General features: G+C 36.1%; 1 long non-coding RNA gene and 1 pseudogene across 1 annotated transcript in view; one reads left to right on the forward strand and one right to left on the reverse strand.

Annotated features, from left to right (window-relative positions):
- LOC108764392 (uncharacterized) overlaps positions 1-15701 on the reverse strand; it is a 52686-nt gene that overhangs the window by 22683 nt on the left and 14302 nt on the right. The window lies entirely within an intron of this gene.
- Positions 9423-12171, forward strand: LOC108764391 (putative tyrosine-protein kinase Wsck; annotated as a pseudogene).

Genomic DNA, 15701 nt, shown 5'->3' on the forward strand with positions numbered 1-15701 from the left:
CGCGGCGGCACCGAATTATTGACATCGCCGTCGCTGCGTACGCGTTTTCATTTCAACATCTATCGCGACCATTCCCTTCGTAGGTGCAGCAGCCTCTATCACTGTCGATGAATCTTCCTCACTCGCGCGTCTGTACCGGTTACTCTCCGATTCGATTGCTCAACTGAACCGCCTGCGACGAGCCGGAGTCGTATAACCGAGGCGGCCGACCACGCGCGCGCATGCACATACACACAGCGCGAGAGAGAGAGAGAGAGAGAGAGAGAGAGAGAGAGAAAGGGAGGGAGGGAGAGAGAGAAAGGGAGAGAGGTTGATATACGTCGCGTACGGCACCACTACTCCCGACGTCCCGCTGGGTGCCTCCCTCCCTCTCCTCCCCCACCTCTTCCTGCACCTCCTCCTTCACCTTCACCTTTTCCGACCGCTGCCTCCTCCTATGATTCCACTTCTACTCTACGCTCGTGTATCTCGGCGGACGTGTACGCATACGCTTCACCGAGTCACTCGGACGAGCCGAAACGAAACGACGCGCTCGCTCGTTCATTTCTATTCAGACATTCAGACAGTCCCTGGACTCACACTTTATTTACACGTGCATGTACACGCAGCTGAGAGAAACACACGCTTGCTCCCACTGACAGTTGCTATATCTTGACAGCGTGCGTGAGTTTATGCGTGTGTACGCATACCCACACGCGTCGCCGGCCTCCACACACGTATGCTCCCCAAGTCCCCCACTATAGTCCCCAGCAGACCGAGCTCACATGGACAAATGCACTTGTACGCTAGGCGTACGCTGGTACGCAGCGCGAGTCCGAGTCTTTTACACTCCGCGAGCGGTGACTCGTCGTCGACACGCGCGACCGTAGTCAGTAGGGTGTATGCGTGTACGCGTCCGAGAGCTTCTAACCCGGAGCAACACACACCTACGCGACACACACACATACACATGTACATGGCCAACCACCAGCAGCGGTCCGCCGCCACGAACTTGTAAGCCTCCCAGGAGCGTAGTCCGCCCATACTATACTGTTAGATATCAAATCGAAGGAGCAATGGTAATCTAATATCTTCAGTTAAATAATATTTTGTTAAATTTACTTCCGTATGTGTCAAAATGTAAATCAATCTATTTCTATAATTGGTTTCAAAGTAAACACAACGTTCGTTAACGTATACATTTAGTATATTGGAAAAAAAAAAGTTAAATCTTAATACATATTTCTTTGAATAGCACTAAGTAAACATTTACTGACATTAAATAAATATTTACTCAATAAAAAATAATAGTTGAATTAATGATTTTTGTATCGAAAAATATGTTTATATTTAGTAAATATTTACTTGGAATTATTAAAAAAGTACTTATTATTTAGCATTTGTTTTCATTTAAGAAATTAATGTTACTACTGAAAAGAATCAGATTTACTCGTAGATTCATTATTGTCAGTTTTAAAATAAGTATATATTTATTAATTTTTTTCAAAGTATTGTCTCTAAAATTTATTTCTTTAAAATTCTGAATGTCCAAAATTAAATACTGATTAATTTCCACGATTTCTTGAAAGAAGTTTAATTATTTTGATTTAATGCTAACTAAAAACATAAAATAGTTCAACTTCCTTTAAAAATTGACAGTTGAAATATTAAGTTTTAGATTAATTTTCTCAAATCTTCATGAAAATCACTATTATACAAAAGCTTTCAATTAATATAGGCATAGCGGTGTGCGCAACGATATTCGTTCTTGGAAACGGAAATGATATTTCCGCAACAAAAATATATTGAGACGTGAATATTTTGAAGAATTGAACAAAATATAGTTTTAATAAAATACGTTTCACTACAAAAAATGGTAACAAAGTCTTATTTAACTAATTCAATTCTAAGAAAATTTGACCTAAAAAAATTTTGATTCGAAATAATTATTAAGATATTTAACACTACGCTTCCAAAAAATGCGCAAAAATACAGCGTCCAATTAAAAATATTTAATACATCTAAAAAACATATACAAATATAGGTATTAAAATAAAGATTAACAGCAACATTAAATAATATTAATTAAGAAAGCGTTACGTAATGAAATAAAGCAAAAATAAAAAGTTATTTGTCTAATTCGCACATACATCAATTTAATCAGTTGTTACATAGAAACGAGATTTTCAAGAAAACGTGACATAAATTTACTGTTGTTTGACTTACTCATCGTTACATCAATAATTACATTATAATAGATTACGGCGAATAGAAAACGGACAAGTTCTTGCAGACTGCGTTACGTTATGTATGTATTTTTAGCGAGACGATTATGAATCTCATATCTTTTCACTCCGTCTTGGCTTGTCTCTTTTTCTGTTCTTGTTTCTTTCTCCTTCTCTTCACGCTGATTACACACAGCTGATAGCCTCGCATCAGCAACTGCTAGTTGGATCGCGACAGACTATGAATCACATCGGTAGACCAGGTCATATAATACTTTTTCGGAATCTCGAGTTGCTTCCGAGTAGTCAAAAGAATAAGAAATCGAATCCAATTTCGCTTCTACTTATTACCGTTGTCATATACACAACAGGGATCAGCACCTTTGACATTCCGCCTCAATTCTTTGTAATACTGAATCTTATTGTCCTCGCTTCGGTATTTTAACCTATTACGTTTTTATTCCTTGGTCGTATATTTCACTTAAACTTTTTGCACTCTCTTTTCTTCCGTACTTATCTATCTTTTATCATTCTGTAGAAAATTTGATTTTTAAAATAGCATAAATATTTTCCTGATCTTACGCGCGAGATTTTTGTACGAAAGAAAAACACAACTTTATGTTCTATTATTCCATGAATATTTCAAAAGGATTCTTTTCTTGACAAATCATACTATTGAGAAAATTATTAATAATCATTTCGCATAATAATCATGAGTTTTGTACAATACTTATTTCTTTGTTTATTCCTTCAGCCCATAATATAAGTTTTGATTTTCAATTATTTTAGGAAGCGAAAAACGTAGCTACGTCATTTCATTATTTATACAAGAGCGTATCTGTCTCATTCTCTCTAAAATCTGTGTTTTTTGTTGTTTGTCAAGCGTTGCAGAATCGCGACATTAAGATCGACATTAAGACTCATAGACAAAGTAGACACATCTGGCGTAATAGTGGCCTCTAGTACGCTGTGCGTAAATGCTCGAGACGACTCGTGCGCATCACGCACACTTGCATGTCTACACACGCTTGCTATCTGCATAGCCAAGCAGGGGCGGTCATTACACGCAGAACAGATACGAGCGCCGTAACAGATGCAACGAATGTACTAAGAGGAAATTTAATTTCACAACAAAAAATGTATACCGAGAAAAGTGATATGTAACGATGCGTGCGTAACTTCTTATTGTTGTTTCATGTCATTTTTCTCGGTATATATTTTTTATTATGTGAAATTAAATTTTCTCAGATATAATATATACATATTGTTTAAAATAAAAATTTACAAATAACCTTTTTATTTAATTTTTCGAAAACTATCTTGTAGTATCTTGAGTCGCGAATTTTGACATCCTGTATAATATACGTATGTACATATATGTATATATGCATATATATAGTATATAAGTAACATGTACAGGGTGTCCCGTAATTCATCCGACAACGCAACATACTATATTATACGAGAAAATCGTATACTGAGAAAAAAATGCTCTTGGTTCAATTAAAGTCTATTATGGGCTGTCACTGACATAAGTGATTAATTCATGTATATTTTTATTGACATAAAGGCCTTATTATTAAAATAATAATTTATGCCTTTATATCAATAAAAATATACATGAACTAATCACTTATGTTAGTGACAGCCCGTAATATAGACTTTAATTGAATCAACAGCATTTTTTTCTCAGTGTACTATAGCAAGACACCAAGATACTATAGTAAAATAGTTTTCGAAAAGTTAAGTAAAAAGATTATTTGCAAATTTTTATTTTAAACATTAGTTTTTAAGGATTGCGAGTTTAAATATAGCCAAATTATAGAATATATTTAGACCGCCACCTGTCCATAAGTCACGCGTGCGATAGCATTAGATTGAACACGCACTTTAGCACGTTCACTAAACTCGCAAGTGACCGTCTAAACTTAGTCTATAATTAGCTATATTTAAACATCTTATTATCTCACAAACTGCTGCTTACAATAAAATTTTACAAATAATTTTTTTATTTAATTTTTTAAGAATTTTCGAGAACTTTTTGCTATATTGTATAGTATTTCAAGTTGCGAATTTTGAAATACCCTATCTATATAAATAGGGTATTAAAGAATGGAGCAAGATAAAAACACATAATTAAAATGAGGTACATAAATATTTCGGAGGAATTAAAATTGTAATAATTATGTTAGTCTAAAGGTGCGTACAGACCTAGACGTGAGCATTTTTGCGCGCACGAATGTTCGCGCGTAGAAACTTTTTTTCGATGTCCATATTGTTCGTGCGCGTAAAACTCCAGTCGTTCGCCACAATTCGCCGGAATAAGTATAGCGAAATGTCGTCAAGAGACATCGCTGTAGGAGCTACATTGTAATACATACTATTTTGCGCAAAAAATAAATACCTTTTCCTGTTTCAATACTTTTTCTACTCTTTGCTTTTTCTCTACAAAAGGATCCTAGTAAACTGCCAATTTTTTGTTTTGCTGCTAATACTATCTATTTTCATATTTTTCGTAATTACTTCCCAAGCATCGACCTTTTTATTACGATGGAAAAAGTGGAATGGGTGTTTAGGATCCCATAACACCGGTAACTTTTCATACTCGTCTATTAATTGTTCTTTCATTAGACTGTTCGGTTTTCGTTCCTCGAACACGTCCAAACTGAGCGCCGCTTCGCACGAAAATCGTTTGATGTACAAACCGACAAGCGATGGATCGCATTCATGCGTGCTCACAGTGTGCGTCGAAACAAAATCGACACCTCGAAACGCGAGCATTCGTGCGCACAAAAATGCCCACGTCTGTACGCACCTTAACATTTAATTCATTTTACAACAAAGAATATGTATATAGAAAAAAAGCAAAGCGTAATAATAAAGAACTTTTTATTTCAAAATTTTATTATTTAGAAATATATTATTAGGAAATACATATTAGTTGCTTTCCATTTACATCTCTCGATTCTCAGATCATTCTCATTTGTGACGTCATAACTCAGTTGAATGCACGTTTTATTTGCATTCTGACAAGTGAGATTCAACTGAGTTTTTATCTATAATCTGCACAAAATCGAGATCGTGTGCTTTAATGAGTCTCGTAAATTCACTTCAAAGTAAGGTTATGAATCTATGCTGACATGTGACAACTTTTTACCAAAATAAGCAGGTAGCGACGTCATTAATCTGAGTATAAAAAAATACTCAGCTCAATTCAGACTCAGTTTCACTCGTGTGTAAATGGAAAGCAACTATTATATGTAAGATATGTGATATTAAAATCAAATATATGTATGATTAAATAATTTTAAAAATCAAAATTAGAGAGAGAAATAAAATTAAATTTATGATAAAAAAAAATTAATTTCTTTAATTTCCTTTTTTTCACAATATTTCATTCGTGATTCATTAGAGATGTAATAAAGCTTCTAAATAATTCATTTATAAACTGGGAAAGAATATGTTTGACTGCTCCAATGCTTCTCACAGAGAACAATTGTCTTTTTCTTTTTGCCTGACCAAATGATATTGGTTAAGGACACGTGCGGCCCTGCGGCTGTACATATGCATGTGTAGACGGAATAAGAAACGGAAAAAGAGAGATGGCGAAGAGAAAGATATGTGTGGAATACATATACGTGTGTATATATATATATATATATAACCAGCTAGCATCGTGTATACCAACGCACAACAATGTGTGTATATTGTCAAACGGATTCTCAGAATTTTCGACGTCGGTCCAAGAATTATCGCGCACCGATACTCGCCGATGGTATCGAAACGCAAACAAATACTGAAGTAGTAGATAAACATAGGACTGCGATTGTGCTATTGCGCCAGACTCGCTCGAGAAGTGCATCTCCTCTTCCGCGAGATTATTACGGGACCGATTTATCAACTCTGTAACGCATCCCAGTTTATATGGGCACAAGGTGAGTCTCATGAGAATCCACTTAGGACTGAAAATCGATCGATGAGATCGAAGCAATGACAAAAAGATTACGCCAGATAAAAATCCGAAAAAAGAAGCGTTGAAAAATATGACAGGAATATCCCTTAAAAACGAAAGGATTATCAGGGATAAAATAAAGTGCCGTGCTACTCGCTACGGCACTGGTCGGTGAGATGCTGTTGAATGGGCCGCGGCCTATTGGCTGGTCTCGGGTCACGTGCACACCGCTAGACATTCATTCTCCCCTCGCAACTGGTCCGCGTATAATTTGCACACGCATGCCTCGGCTGCGCGCGAACGATATGACGAGCCCGTTCTACACAGTTACCGAATACCGAGTAGGTGTACACACGAGCACCTGAACACGTTAAAGCGAATTCAGATCAAATCCGCATGAACGAATGCGAACGAACAAGCCCCAACGAACGCGAATGGCACTGCGAGCACAAAGCTAGTCAAAAGAATCCCGCACACTTTTTATCAAGAAACCCAGCTTCTGTCAAAAAAATTGCAAATATGAATTTTATATATATGTAGTTGCTTTTATGATGCGGCTGAAAAGTCTCAATGGTCTCAAAAAACTCAACTTTTACGGCTACGGAGCCCTAAATTGTGTATTTTACAAAAATCGTGTTTTTTTCTACATAAGATCGTTAATCTTCTTTTGTATTTTTTTTAATCTTTCCTGCAACCTTCCAGCCTTCTTTCGAATCTCCTTAACAAAAGAAAATCTATGAGCCTAGTCTAAAAATAGATTAATAAATTTTTAATGCTTCTTATTATTATATCCAGGTCATTAATTAACAAAAGGTAAACGTAATTAATTAAAAGTTAATCGTACAAGCAAAATTTTTCTGAGGTCATACCCATTGAGACTTTTCATCAGCATTATAAAACAACCACATGTCAAAAATTTAGTCAATTTGACAGAAACCAATTTCTTCATAATAAGAAATGTGTGTCCTTTACATCACAAATACATTTCATATTCCTCGCCAATGCATCAAGAGTTTGAAAATTGTTTATATTTGTTCGCGATCATCCTTACCACTTTTACTACGACAAGCTGGATAAAGGGCGAATGCAAGAAACCGCAAATCGCTTTTACGACATTACGAGAACGCGCAAGGAAATCGTCTGTAAATAGCACGTGGCCTTTTAACCCTTATCCTTACAAGGGACAGAAGTTTATACGAGATTATTACTGCTTATATACAATATAACACTATATAAGAAAAGTATATAAAATTATGAGCAATATATACTGTTAAGTATCAAAGGATGACATGGCAGGCAACCCAATCCCTTGAGTTAAATAACATTTTATTATTTTTAACTTTCTGTGTGTGTGTGTGTGTGCGTGTGTCAAAATGTAAATCAATTTCTGTAGTTATTTTTTTAAGGTAATCAATATTAACGTACGCATTTAGTAAACTGAATTTGATTCAAATTTAATAATTTTTTTTTAGTTAAATTGTTTAACTTCATTATTTTAGTTAAATTAACTATATATATATATAACCTCTGATTGGTTCATGACATCTTAAGACTGTACTTAAGACGGTCTTAAATATAAGATCCGACTGATACCAGCCTACGAATGTTAAATAGTGTAAATACAAAATCACACTTTTTTTCAAAAATACACACGTTTTCTATCATACATAGGGTAATTGTCCTTATTAATGTGCCTTTTAGCCTTGTTTATTACTGAATTAATTATTAAATATTGTAGCTTTAATTTTATCTGCTTGCAATCAATATCGGTTTTTCAACTATTTCTTTTTCTTATAATATTTCTTTAATCTAAAAAATGTTAATACTTTATAATATTTTTGACAAAAATAAAAAACATGTTTTTGTCCCTATTAGTAAGTCTTCCAGCGGCGATAGCCCTATTAATGCGCCAATTTGTGCGCCTATTCACATTTGACTCATTTTAACATATAGTTACTAAAACAGGTAATAAATTTAAGTTAATTGTTTATGTTATAATATTACATAAATCATTATTTCAATTATATTTATTTCAATGTACACTTATAACTTATAACATAACGTTCTTAGCTCCAATACAGGGCACATTAATAGTGACAAGCTTAAAATCTTGCGGTACGTATTACTAGATTCACATAAATTCCTCACACACACACACATATTTTTTGAAAAATATTTAAAATACTCTAATACTCAAAAAATAAAATATTATCTTCGGTATCGTATGCATTAATAATTTAACTTAATAAGAAAAAATATTTTTTCTTATTTATTCGTGCTAGTTTTCTTTATGACTTATCGAAATATATACAAAAGCACACAAATAGGGACAGGCAAAGTAATTGGGACAGTTACCCTATCTGCATTTATTTAGTAACGTATCGGAGTTGTAAATATCTCACTGTGTTCACGAGAATCTCATAGACTTTATCGTTACCAATGTAGGCATAAGTTTATTATTTGCATTCTCTCTCTCTCTCTCTTGTCCGGCATCCTAAATTTAAATTTTACTACAATAATGTAAGTAATATAAATGTTACAAAAACATCCATACTAATTTCGTCCATGTTTAATGAAAAATAACTGAAATTAGTATGTAAGTAACAAAGTTAGGATAAGATTGGTCGCGTTCAGTAGACTCAACTGTTGTGAAGCGGATCTACGCTTGCTGCTATTGGATGATCTAGAAGAATACACCAATAGCAGCGAGTGCTCACGGATCTGCTCCACAACAGTTGAGTCTGCTGAACGCGACCATTATAAATATAGTTAAGATAAGATTATAAATATTTTTTCGCTTGTGCCAATTTTCTTCGCTTACTCCGATATCTCTTCGTTCTCTCCGATTTAATGTTCTCTCCGACGAACCTGAATTAAAGACTTGCACGAGTGCAGCGAGTGAGGCACCCAAAACAACGGGAGCGTACGTGGACTCCACGTGTTGTTTACTCCAGTTTACTCGTCAATGAGTACTCCTCATTATGAATTATAAGCCGGGAAACGCGAGAAGATGAGCCAATTTGGCGATTCAAGAGGAATCGGCCGTGACTTATTGGCAAATCAGTACTCTTATCCTACGAGACGGATGTAATTTTTTCTGCTGTACCGCGTGGTGCGATCATCCTGCGTCGTACGTTGACTCATACCTGCTCGGACTGCAAATTCCGAACGTATAACTCATAACGCTATGCCGTGCAACGGCTACATCAGGAGTGAGCGCAGCCGCAGTAATATAGAACACAACAAAAATCGCTCGCGAAACCACAATGATAATCGCTTCAAATCTCTTGTTCTTTTGCGGCGTTTACTTTGCGCTCAAAAGTATGAGGGCTGTTTTCGGAGTTCCGACTTAAACAAACTACCCACTTCTACTTTGGAGCACACCAGTATGCCCGCCGAATGCGTTAAAAAATGTCGTTCTCAATATTACATGTAAGTAAACAATGTATCCGATCTGAGAGGTACATATATTCTTTAAAACTTTTAGAGTGAATCTCACTCTGAAGAGTGAAGTTTCACCCTCAAAGATTAAAAATTGAGCCACTCTTTTTTAAGATTAATTCAATTTTTACTCTTTAGAGTAAGATTCTACTAAAAAAAATTTAGAGAATAAATATTGTTTTCGATCTAAGGTACAATATTGAATGGATTTTAAGATTGTAATCTTTTGTTCAATAGGTTCGCAGGGCTAATGAATGGACAACAGTGCTATTGCGTTAACAAATTTGGCCAGCCATCAGACAGCTGTACTGTCAACTGCGCCTCTGATTCTTCTAACTATTGCGGCAGCTACAAAGCTATGAGCATTTATGCTACTGGTTATCAAGGTATGATTTGTAGCAATACAAATCTTTTGTTTTATTCCATACATCACAAATGACTCCAGCAACATTGCATCAACATTGCAATGTTCCAATAACATTGCAGTAACATTATAAATGTTGCAGTAATGTTATTGAAAGCTTCTATGCTGTATAGGATATAATTTTTTTATTAAGCAGCGTATTGCGTGCCTAATATACTGAATTATCCCTAACGTGAATTCGATACAGTGAAAACGTTACTATACTAGAATACGTTACAATTTACATGAATAAGGATTATGCGTGTGTCTTTTGTAGGTCCAAGTCCACCGAGGAGAGTATCGGTAACAGAGGAGACAAAAGATACTCTCAAAATAACATGGCAGCCACCAGATATACCCAACGGAAAAATAATATCTTATACCATCCGCGCCGTCGTTGAAGAAACATACTCGAGCAACAATTTATCACCTATCGAAAGTCAGATTCAAGGAGGTTCATCGAACATGACGATTCTGAGAGGTCTTCAGCCTGGCACTAAGTATCACATATCTATCACCGCCAGCAATATACTGGGGTCCAGTGAACCGGCGAATACTACGGGATGGACTCTGATAGGTCCACCCGACAAACCAGCCATGCCCAAAATATTGGAACACGGAAAGGACATGACCGTCATGCTTACCGAAGGTCACAGCGAGTATGGACCGATAGCGCATATCAGGTTTTTGTTGTGCAAGCTGACGCTATACCTCCCCCGATCGATGAAGAGTATTTGAGCTACGATTCCGCATCGAAACAAGGGTTAAGTTGCTACGTTGCTGCGCAATTCGAACTGTTGGACTTTCATAGATACAAAAAGTTCGTCGTGGACGATGGAAGAATGATCGGTGGTTATCATAATCTCCCATTGCAAGATTAGTTCGTTTCCGCGCAAGTCGGCTTGATGATAATCTCGCGGAAAGCAGCGTATGTACAACGTTCCTATTCCGATTTGGCCAATATCGTGCTCAGTCATAAAATGAATGAAATGAACACAACTGCTCTTGCGCTTTGCATAGTGATCACGTTGCTGAGTATACTATTTGCCATTTCGATATTGGTATATTTTGTATTGCGACGGCGACACGAGAGATTCCACATGCAGAAGTTGCCAGAGCAGCAGGAGCTCATGTTGCAGGGTCCGGTATATAAGGTGGACGATATGGGCTACATTTCGGAGGATATTCCTAAAAGGGTAAATCATTATCAAAAGTTGAAGAAGAAAGTTTTTTATACCGCAAAATGCCTTGTCCATTGATGATCATGTAATAAACAGAGGACCATTTGGCAGCGTGCACATTGGAACCGTTTTGAAGGATGACAAATCCTATCCAACAACAATTCACACCATAGTCGACGGCGCACTGAAGGGATCTGATAAGAGGCATATGCTGAGAGAATTAGACGTGTGCATCCGAGCGGATTCCATGAAATATCTTGCGGATCTCGTAGAGATCTTCGACATGTTATACGTCGTGTTGGAGCTACCACTTCAGATCTTGAAGGACCGTTTGTTAGGCGTGCAATCGGGGGATGTGTTCCCTATAGATCAAATATTGTCTATCTCATTCTCGATAGCGATTGCCTTGCAATATCTGGCGAGCCATAAGATCATCCATAATCGCCTCTACGCGCGAAGCGTGGAACTGTCGAGCGATTGGACCCCGAAACTTATGGATCATGGTATCGCCAAATATGCCTTGCAAGACTTAAAGTACGCAAGATGGACGGCCATCGAGTACTTCGACATTCAGACGGAGCATCAGTCGGGCGTGATATGGGCGGTTGGCGTGCTTCTCTGGAAGATGTTTAGCATGGGTGATACACCGTACTCAAATTTGGCACTCGATAGCGAAGTGGAGGACGCGATTATGCGAGGTATCCGGTTACCACAATTATTGAATGTCACAGACCCGATTTACGAAGTCATGTCACCCTGTTGGAGAGACGATCCCGAAGAACGGCCCACGTTCGATGAACTTACACGATTGGCAAGTAACGAAAAATCAGTTCTCTAATAATAACAATAATAATATTACACGTCTCTATAACGTTATTAATTCTTTAAATGATATTTACACACAATCTTTCTTTTATATAGGATTCCCTGAGCATTTGTCCTATTACTGTAATCACAGAGTCCTACTTACCGGAATTGGAATTGAATTAACATTCTCATTTACTATCTTTAGACATAGGATAACTGTCCCTATTAATGTGCTTTTTAGCCAACTTGTTTATTACTGAATTAATTATTAAATATTGTAGCTTTAATTTTATTTGCTTGCAATCAATACCGGTTTTTCAACTATTTATTTTTTTTATTATAATATTTCTTCAATATAAAAAATGTTAATATTTTATGTTTTCGACAAAAATAAAAAACATGTTTTTGTCCCTATTAATGAGTCCTCCAAGCGGCGATGGTCCTATTAATGTGCCCCCAATTTGTGTGCCTATTCACATTTGACTCATTTTAACATATAATTACTAAAACAGGTAATAAATTTAAGCTAATTGTTTAGGTTAATATTACATAAATCATTATTTCAATTATATTTATTTCAATGTACACTCATAACACAACGTTCTCAGCTCCAATACAGCGCACATTAATAAGGACAAGCTCAAAATCTTGCGGTACGTATTACTAGATTCACATAAATTCCTCACATCTTCTGAAAAATATTTAAAATACTTTAATAATCAAAAAATAAAATATTATCTTCGGTATCAAAAATGCATTAATAATTTAACTTAACAAGAAAAAATATTTTTTCTTATTTATTCGTGCTAGTTTTCTTTACGACTTATTGAAATACAAAAGCACACACTAATAGGGACAGGCACAGTAATTGGGACAGTTACCCTAGTGTTTACTTGTGATATAATTTTATATTGTATTATATTATGATATACTATACGTGATATAATTTTATAGAGTAAACAAATGTCTATTTTTACGCGACTACGTTTATGGCTAGAATCCTACATTAATTTAGAAATTTGAAAATTCGAGTTTTTTGAAAACGACGCATACGTCGGAAATCGATTACCATTCCGAGTTATTCGCGCGATCATCGTACCTCCCGCGGGATCTATCAATATGAATTTGAGACGATTTGCGGAGTCATGATCAGCTTACCGAAGATTACGAAGCGGACGCGCGAACGGCCAATAGCAAATTATATTACGTTGCGCGCGCCTCGCTTATTCCGTATATTACGTGCGTAGGACGATTACGAGTGTCCGTGACGTGTCGGTTCTCTTTTCCCCTTCGGCCCTCTCTTCCCTTTTTTTTTTCTTTCATTGCTCGTTGCACACCGCGGGCGCGCATGTATCGATCTCTATTTAAGTCGCACGGATAACCAGTCGTGGCCGCAGGTCGCAAAAGGATCCCAGAGTCACCGTCGCATATCGACGCGGCGAATCGTTAAGAAACTCGAAGCGCGTAACAGTCGAACGCTTGTTCGTCGTTGTCGTTGCAACAGCAACGGATGAATGAAAAGTTGCAAAACAAATAGCAAGAGACAAAGCAAATGAGAAAAAGAGGGGGAGAGAGAGAGAGAGAGAGAGAGAGAAAGAGAGAAAGAGAGAGGAAGCAGAATCGAACGACGCGTGGCAATGTAGTGTACAATCGCCGACGGTAGTATTGATTTTTTTTTTCGAGAGACAAAGATAAACATTTAAAAAAGAGCGGCGAGAAAAGTAAAAAAAAAATTAAAATTATAGAATAGAATAAATAAATTCAACATTTTTATTCAGTGTAATATTAATGTTTACAAGTTAATATTTGTAAAGACAACTGTGTGTTGCATTTCGGAGCAAATACTGGTTTATTCTTCTCTTTCCCTTTGCCTCCTCGAAATTGTCAATCTTTTGCTATGATATCTAATAAAGCCATGTCTCATGTTATTAAGTCGATTGTATTAATAATTTATGATTTACTATGCTAATAAATGTCTTGCAAAACTCCCATTATTATCGAGAAATTGATCGCAAAAAATATTACTTCGACTCAATAGAATCTTTAGAGCAAAAGTCACTACAAACATGTAACGCAATCATAATGAATAATTTCATAATTTCAGGAATTATGAAAAAATAACATAGTCTGGAATAAATATGATTTCATACTTATAGTATGTCTCTCTCTCGCTTATAAGATCGAATAAAATGAATTCACAATAAATCCAGTTTTAAATTAGAATAAAATTATAATTAAATGAACCTTGAACAAATATAAGCTTATTTTATTTAAAAATTGTAAGCTTTTCAAGTTTAAAATCTTATCTGAATCGAACTCAACAAATCGCATTTGTTCAAATAATTTTCAAGTCTATTAAGATTCATTCTTTCTAAAAGCAGAAGAAAAGAAAAAGAATAAGATGTTGCAAACGCAAATGTGCCGTTAACGGCAACAGACATTCCGGCTGCCACTTTAAACCAACGTACTCACGTGTTGCGATGACAAACGCGGAAAAAACGAGATCAAAGAAAACAGAGAGAAAGAGGTAACTGACAACAGCCGGTGTTTACGGTTGCTGTCTTTTCGAGTGATATTTATGGCAGACCTCACGCGGATTCCGTTAACTTATCTTAACAGTCGTTCCGCGCGAGAGTGTGATTACGTTCACATTTATCTTGATATCGCAAGAAAGATGATATCAGGGTCTTTAATGCTATTTTTTTTTCATTGTCTTACGTTTCGAGCTTTTCCAGAAACGATACGACTTCTCATTTGTTTTCCGCAAAACGTAACTGAAATAATCTACATTTGATCTGTCGCGTTACTTATACACTTTTAACGCTCGGCATCTTTGTTTCCCCCCCCCCTCTCTCTCTCTCTCTCTTAACTTTACTCAAATTTAGTTTATTATTTACTAATAATAAGTGTATACGTTAATATGTGGACGTTTACTTTAAAATTACAGAAAAATGAATTGATTTACAATGGTTGCGTTCAGCGGACTTAACAATTGAGTGAGCGCTCGCTGTTACTTGTGTATTCTTTCAGATCATCCAATCAGCATTTTAGATCTAGAAGAATACATCAATAGCAACGAAAATTTTACAGCAGTTGCAAAGCTGCTTTTTCTGCTGAACGCAGCCAATAGCTGCGTTCAGCGGACTTAACAATTGAGTGAGCGCTCGCTGTTACTTGTGTATTCTTTCAGATCATCCAATCAGCATTTTAGATCTAGAAGAATACATCAATAGCAACGAGCGCTAACTCAACTGTTGAGTCCGCTGAACGTAATCATTTTGACACACATGGAAGTTAACTTTAAACAGTTTGATAATTATTAAAAATGACAAACTGTTATTTAATTCAGGGAAAGGAACTGGGTTGCAAGTTGATATCTATATAACAGTGTAATTAACAAAAGCATCTCGATTGCAGTTTCATATCGTCATCTGCGTGCGTTCGGTGAAAGAGAGAGACAGGGAGTGTTGAGATAGAAGTACCACTCGAGAAGGTACGTGGTACTGGCCTCTATTCTTGAAAAGAAACGTATTAAGGAAATACTGCAGTATATGTTACGTATACTATAGCATTTCCCTAATTTTTCGCATGCAATACTATTCAAGAATAGGGCCCCTGGTCGACGAGCGGAGCTCCTATTCTCGAAAAGTATCGCATACGAAAAACTAAGGAAATATATAGTAATATAGTATGCGTTATATATACTCTCTAAA

This window comes from Trachymyrmex cornetzi, unplaced genomic scaffold, assembly GCF_001594075.2.
Source record: "Trachymyrmex cornetzi isolate Tcor2-1 unplaced genomic scaffold, Tcor1.1 scaffold416, whole genome shotgun sequence".
Taxonomy (NCBI): Eukaryota; Metazoa; Arthropoda; class Insecta; order Hymenoptera; family Formicidae; genus Trachymyrmex; species Trachymyrmex cornetzi.